This window comes from Lathamus discolor, chromosome 10 (assembly GCF_037157495.1).
Source record: "Lathamus discolor isolate bLatDis1 chromosome 10, bLatDis1.hap1, whole genome shotgun sequence".
Classification (NCBI taxonomy): Eukaryota; Metazoa; Chordata; class Aves; order Psittaciformes; family Psittacidae; genus Lathamus; species Lathamus discolor.
In genome coordinates, this window is record NC_088893.1 from 8,823,109 (window position 1) to 8,829,043 (window position 5,935).

The window sequence follows — 5,935 nt, forward strand, 5'->3', positions numbered from 1 at the left end:
AGAAAGACCATCTGGGCAACTTAATCTAGTTCAAGATGTCCTTGCTCATTGCAGGGGGTTGGATTAGATGAACTTTGAAGGTCCCTTCTGACCCAAACTGTTCTATGACTCTGATCTTAGAATGAGAGTTACCCCTCAGGTGCACAGAATCAGAAGTTTCATGTACCATCCCAGTGCCCATCTAGTGTAGGGGAAAAAAAGACAGTAGTGTTGGGGTGGGGAGGGCAGATATGACACACTTTTCACATCACATTTGTTATACTATTCGCCATTTATTCTGTTCTGGTATAGGCTGCGGGAATGAGGATTTAAAATCATTTTCTTACAAGAAAGGCAGGGTTACTAATGAGGACAATCAAAGCAATGACATTGGAGAGCTTGAATTCTTAGCAAGAGCTAAGTTTATCATCACAAATAAATTTATTATGAGAGTGCTAGAAGGTGTTGAAATAGGAGAATGAAGTAGAAGGTAGCTGATGGGCTTGTTTGCATTTTTTTTCCCTCAAAACAATGTCTGAAATGAAGGAATGGTGAAAAAATCACTTTGATTTTAGAAGCAATATAAATTAGAATCATGATGAACTTTATTATTGTAATAACCTGAAGATAAAAGGTCATTCATGTGGAATTATATGTGGTAGTAATGGACAAATCTCCTGTGCATATGGCATGTTTCCCTCTAGGGCTATGAACTCATGCAGCAGCACCAGAAAACTGATGGGTTCAGAAAAAAACTTGCAAGTGAATGACAGCAACACCCACCAGCTTTGCCATAAAGAGAAGAACTCTTACCCATAGCCTCAACAGTAAGTTGTGATAGTGTCACCTGTATCTTTTATTTAGTGCAAAATGTCATAATAGGAACAAAGGCGGGAAGAGGTTGGTCAAACCAGAAAAAAATTATATTGGATTTAAACTTCAAGAAACTAGAGAAGTGCTTAATTCTTAATTTCTTGACCTATTCAAATGACCCTTGATGCCTTATGGTGATGTGAATTATCTATATTTATTAAGTGTGACTGAAGAAATTAAAAGATAATTGAAAGAAAGTCCAGCTCTTCTTGAACTTGAACTCTGAGGCATGTTGAACATACAAGTTATTCATATATAGAGTTAGGATTATTGGTCTTGTTTGGGGAATTTATATAAAGCATACTTAATATTTCATAGCGAGTTAAACAGCTGTAAATAAAGCTAAATACATAAATAAAGATCCATAATTATTTTAATGTACAGAGAAGATCTTACTCTAAACTCTACTTTTGGGAATTTTTTTTTGTAATTATGTAAGATTTGTAGTTACTCCTGATTTACACTGGCATGTGATGTCCAAAATTGCCATTGTAAGACATAAAACACAGAGTCTACTGTGTAACAACATCAAATCTAGGTATCACTTAGACGCTTTTTTCACCTTTGAGAATAAATTTACAAGGTTAATACCATGATTAGTACTACCACCAAGAGCTGCTGTTCTGTTTCCACTGACAGACTCTTGGTCTGACTGGTTATTGCACAATTCTTCAAGGCAGCTCTGAAGACAGTTTTACTGCCATGTAAGATCTCATTGAACTGTCCATGTCTGGAAGAGTGATCAAGAATACTAGTTGCTAAAGTGACTTTATGTTAGCATATGAGAGATGGACACAATATGTCCCAAGGCATTAGGAAGAGGTCACCCAAACCAAATTCAGAATGGCAATTTACTATCACTTCAGACCCTCTATGAGTTCCCCCTACCACTGTTTGAGGACTAAGCGTGCCCATAACAAACTTAGACCTCTTAAATTAAGATGTATTCTGTATTTTGGAAGCTCTAGCTTCAAAAAAGACAAGAACCTGGGGATGTTTGAATTTCCATCTCGTGCTTCATTAGATAAAAATTACAAAGTTGTGCGCTTTTTTTTTTATTATTTTTTTAATTTATTTTTTTTTTTTTAGATTTCCCTGGGAATGTGGTACCGACCATATTGGTAAGAAGTTAATGGATAATCATGACTCTTGGGCACTGTTCCAGTTTTCTGCCATTCAGTGCTTTGTACAATGGGCCTTGATGCTGCTGTTCCTCAGCTGTATGTGGATTTTGCCATTAATTTCAGTAGGAAGTGGCTTGAGTGCTTAGCCAGTGTGTAATTTGACTACCTCATCTGTGAAACTGGTGTAATAATATTGTAGAAACTTACTTATTTGCATACATGAAATCTCTTCTAGACGATAGCTGTTTGTAAATTAGGGTATGATCACAAAACAGGGTGGGAGGAGAGAATGAAAGATAGCTATCTACAGAAATGTTGAGGCATTTTAGAGAGATCTTTAGATGTGAAGTGATAAATACTGACAGTTATTACTAAGTTCTGTTCTGTATATAGCTTCTTGAGAGGGATTATTCCACAGTTTTATAGTTAGTTTGGGTGGTTAGGTTTCGTTTGTTTGTTTGTTTCCCTGTATTGGCATTCTGAATTGCTTTCTCAGGATTATTGTCATTTCCTCTAGGACTGGTGTGCAAAAGTGTACTCCATATGAAGTTAATGCTGTCTTTTGTTTTCAAGTTCCACTTTTGCAGTTCATTTACTCATCTGGTCTTACCTATTTTGCACTGCTTCAGATGTGTTTTGATGTATAAATACCCATAAAGTGGAAGCTGCTTCTTCAAGTGCTCTCTATGATGAGCAGAAGCAGTGTTTTTGCATTTGCTGAGCAAATGCCTTGCCATCTTTACTGGCCTTCAAGTCCATTTCCATGCATACCCTTTGAGTAATAATACCCCTTCTGTAGAGGGTAATGCAGCTCTACAGAAACAGTCAAGCTAGCAAAACTATTCCATTCAGATTTAGTAATTGCTGCTGAGTAGAAACATGCCTGTGAAATTTCTACCTTCCAGCATCTGCAAATAGGGGCAGATCACATGTAATGCAAGTATTGATTCAATGAAACTTTTTGGCCTTTATGTACAAGGTTAGAAAGCATCAGCTGGGGGCAAAATGCGTTACTAAACATTTATGCTTACTGCAGCACTGTGGGACATTCCACAGCACTACAGAATTGTTAGGGTTGGAAGGGACCTCTGTGGTATCTCTTAAACATGTAAAATACTTTGCATTATTAAAATAGAATCCACTGATAATACTTCAGCTGTTATACACTTGTCACAGTTGGTTTCTTTGGCTTTTGTTTACTTTTATTAAGATAGTTTTCATGTGAAAATACATTTTACAGCTACAAATGGCATTAGATTAAAAATACCCAGTGAAATATCCTGATCTACAGGAAAAATGAGTTTTAAGCCTCAAAATATTTTATCTGGATCAAAACACTTTTCATAGTTGCTGTCACACAACAGTAATCTCCCTTTGTCTACAGAATAAAGAACTGATGTAGGAACTGTCTTTGATTTCTGAAATAGGACTGTTTCATATTTCACATTAGTTTAAAGGAGCAGTATTTATTTATTTATTTATTTATTTATTTATTTACTGTCTTTGATTTCTGAAATAGGACTGTTTCATATTTCACATTAGTTTAAAGGAGCAGTATTTATTTATTTATTTATTTATTTATTTATTTATTTATTATTTTAGTCCCTGCTAAATAAACAGCTCTTTTCTCTTCAAACCTCATGTACCATACCATAACACTTGCCTCCACTGATCTTCCTTCTTTCCTCCTTGTTCATATGCCCTTTTCATTTACTTATTTAATTTTCCTGTTTCTGCTCCTACTTCTCATTTTCCCTCTGGTTGTTCCCTCAAACAGTCAAGTTGCTGGTCAATATGAGGAGGGTTTTTCTGAAGTAGTGAGGTCCTTCCAGTTAAGCAAAATCCAGCTAAAACTACATAGGTTTCAGTTTTAGTCTTAAAACCTGCATACAGTTATACCAGACCAAAGACTGATGTTTGAAGCTAAATGGCTTTAAAAAGAAAACAATTTTCTTTTTTTCATCAAAAGCTTCCAACCTAACAGTTTTAGAACCCTTGCATACTGTTTATAGCAGTATTCTGGAATGTACTACCCAGTATAAAAAATTCAGGAAACCAACTCTGTTCAAGAGAGCTTAGAAAGAAAGACCAAATCCTGCAATCAATTGATGCAGACAAATGCCACTCCATTAATTTAATAACAGTTTTCTGCAATCTGCTTTCAGGGCTGAGTTTTACACAAACAGCATGGAGGAGATTTAGATGCAGAGTGATATAATCTTGGTGTACATTTTGTGCTGTCTTTTAAGTGTTTTACTATCCCTACCCTATGCAATCACTCCTTGTGCCCTGCCCTGCTCAGCGTTCTTATCAAAGGATGCATATACTGTAGATATTTCCCAGATATCTATGTGGTAATGTAGCTAAAATTGAGGAATTCAAAAATTGCTATCTATATAGCTGTTAAACTAATTCCATTATTTTGAAGGAAATAGGCTTTTTGTGGTGCTTTCATGATTTGATAAGAGGACTGTAGATTTCATTCCATCATAATTCAGACATTTTGTATTTCACTCCAGTCCGCACTGAGTTGCTAACAATTGTCTGCAATCAAAGCACTTGTGGATGTCTCGTACAACCTTTTACTTCCAGTTTGATTTAATCTGTAATTCAATTTCACATTCAAAGACTTTCCTCAACATACATCTAAGATCCATTGATCCCAAGCTATATAGCAGGTCTATAACTTCTGAAGTACAGTCTAGGTCATGATCCACTCCAAGTTCTTATCTATAGTGTCTTTAACCCTGTGGGGATGTCACACAGAGAGTCACAGAATGAACAAACAAGAGCTCCAGCAACTAAAGCCCTATATAAGGATACAAACCAATTAGAAACTATTACTTGTCCCTCCCATTTGCTCTTCTCTTGCAATTAAGTGGAATTCGTGCCATATCAAGTGGTACTTGTTTCCTAATTGACTTATCAGACTCAGTTCTGTAGAGTACTGATAATTTCATATTTTTTTAAGGGCCAAAACCAGTATAATTGGCAGTCATAGACTATTACTTTTGCATTTTACCACTGGATTTTTTTAGATACACCACAGTTGAAACTAATATGAACCTAAATTCCAGATGATTGTCACTATGCAAACATAAATTCCATTGCCCATGAAAAGTAGAATCAAGGTACACCTGCATGAATAATAGTTTTTCCGTTTGTGATGTAAAAGGGATCTTTATGCTGACAGACTTATTGATAACGGGATGGTGTGTGGTGCATGGGCTGTGACGTACTAGATCGGAAGACCTAAAATGACAACTAAAACCAAGATAAAGTATACTTTGCTCAGGAAATGTCTGCAAGAGTTGACTATATTTTGATTTATTTCACATCAATTTCTAGCTTTATAGGTGTTGGAAATAGAAGACATGTTCCAAAATAAATTATTACTAACATTCTCCTGTAAGGTAGAAAATAAAATCTTACATGACACATGGAAATGACTCTCATCTGAGTGTTTCTGGTACTGGTGCTTCTTACCCAAACGATCAAAACCTCAGGGAGCATCACTGTGATAGAACTATGCTCATACCAGCCTGTCCAGGTGCAGTAAAAGAAAACACTGAGTAAGATATTGCCATTGTTACATTACTTGTGATAGAGGGTTACTGTTCTTGGCTAGCAAAAATCAGCATCTCTGTCTTTATTGACTCAGAGTGACTGGATCACTCAAGAAACTATCTTGAAATTCTTACTCTACCTGAAAGCTTATTTTGCATAAGTCTATACATTCACAACAAGCAATTTGAAAACCACCTTAGAGCAGTTCCCAGTACATGGCCTGAGATACTGTTTGTGGTGACAGGAATACACTGCTACAGTCAAGGATTGACAAGACAAGCAAAGTATGATGCTGCTTATAGCCCATTTCTTGCATAGTGTCACATGCTGGTCAGCAAGGATCGTGGACCTTTAATTTAGAGTATTTTGGGGGAGGGGGGATTCTTTTGCAC

The 5,935-nt window shown here is 36.2% G+C and overlaps 1 long non-coding RNA gene across 1 annotated transcript; it reads left to right on the forward strand.

Annotated features, from left to right (window-relative positions):
* The first annotated feature begins 687 nt into the window (after positions 1–687).
* On the forward strand, positions 688–3,131 carry LOC136020013 (uncharacterized). Its single transcript, XR_010615152.1, has 2 exons — positions 688–806; positions 1,942–3,131. It is a non-coding gene; the product is annotated as an uncharacterized LOC136020013 (long non-coding RNA).
* Positions 3,132–5,935: the final 2,804 nt, after the last annotated feature.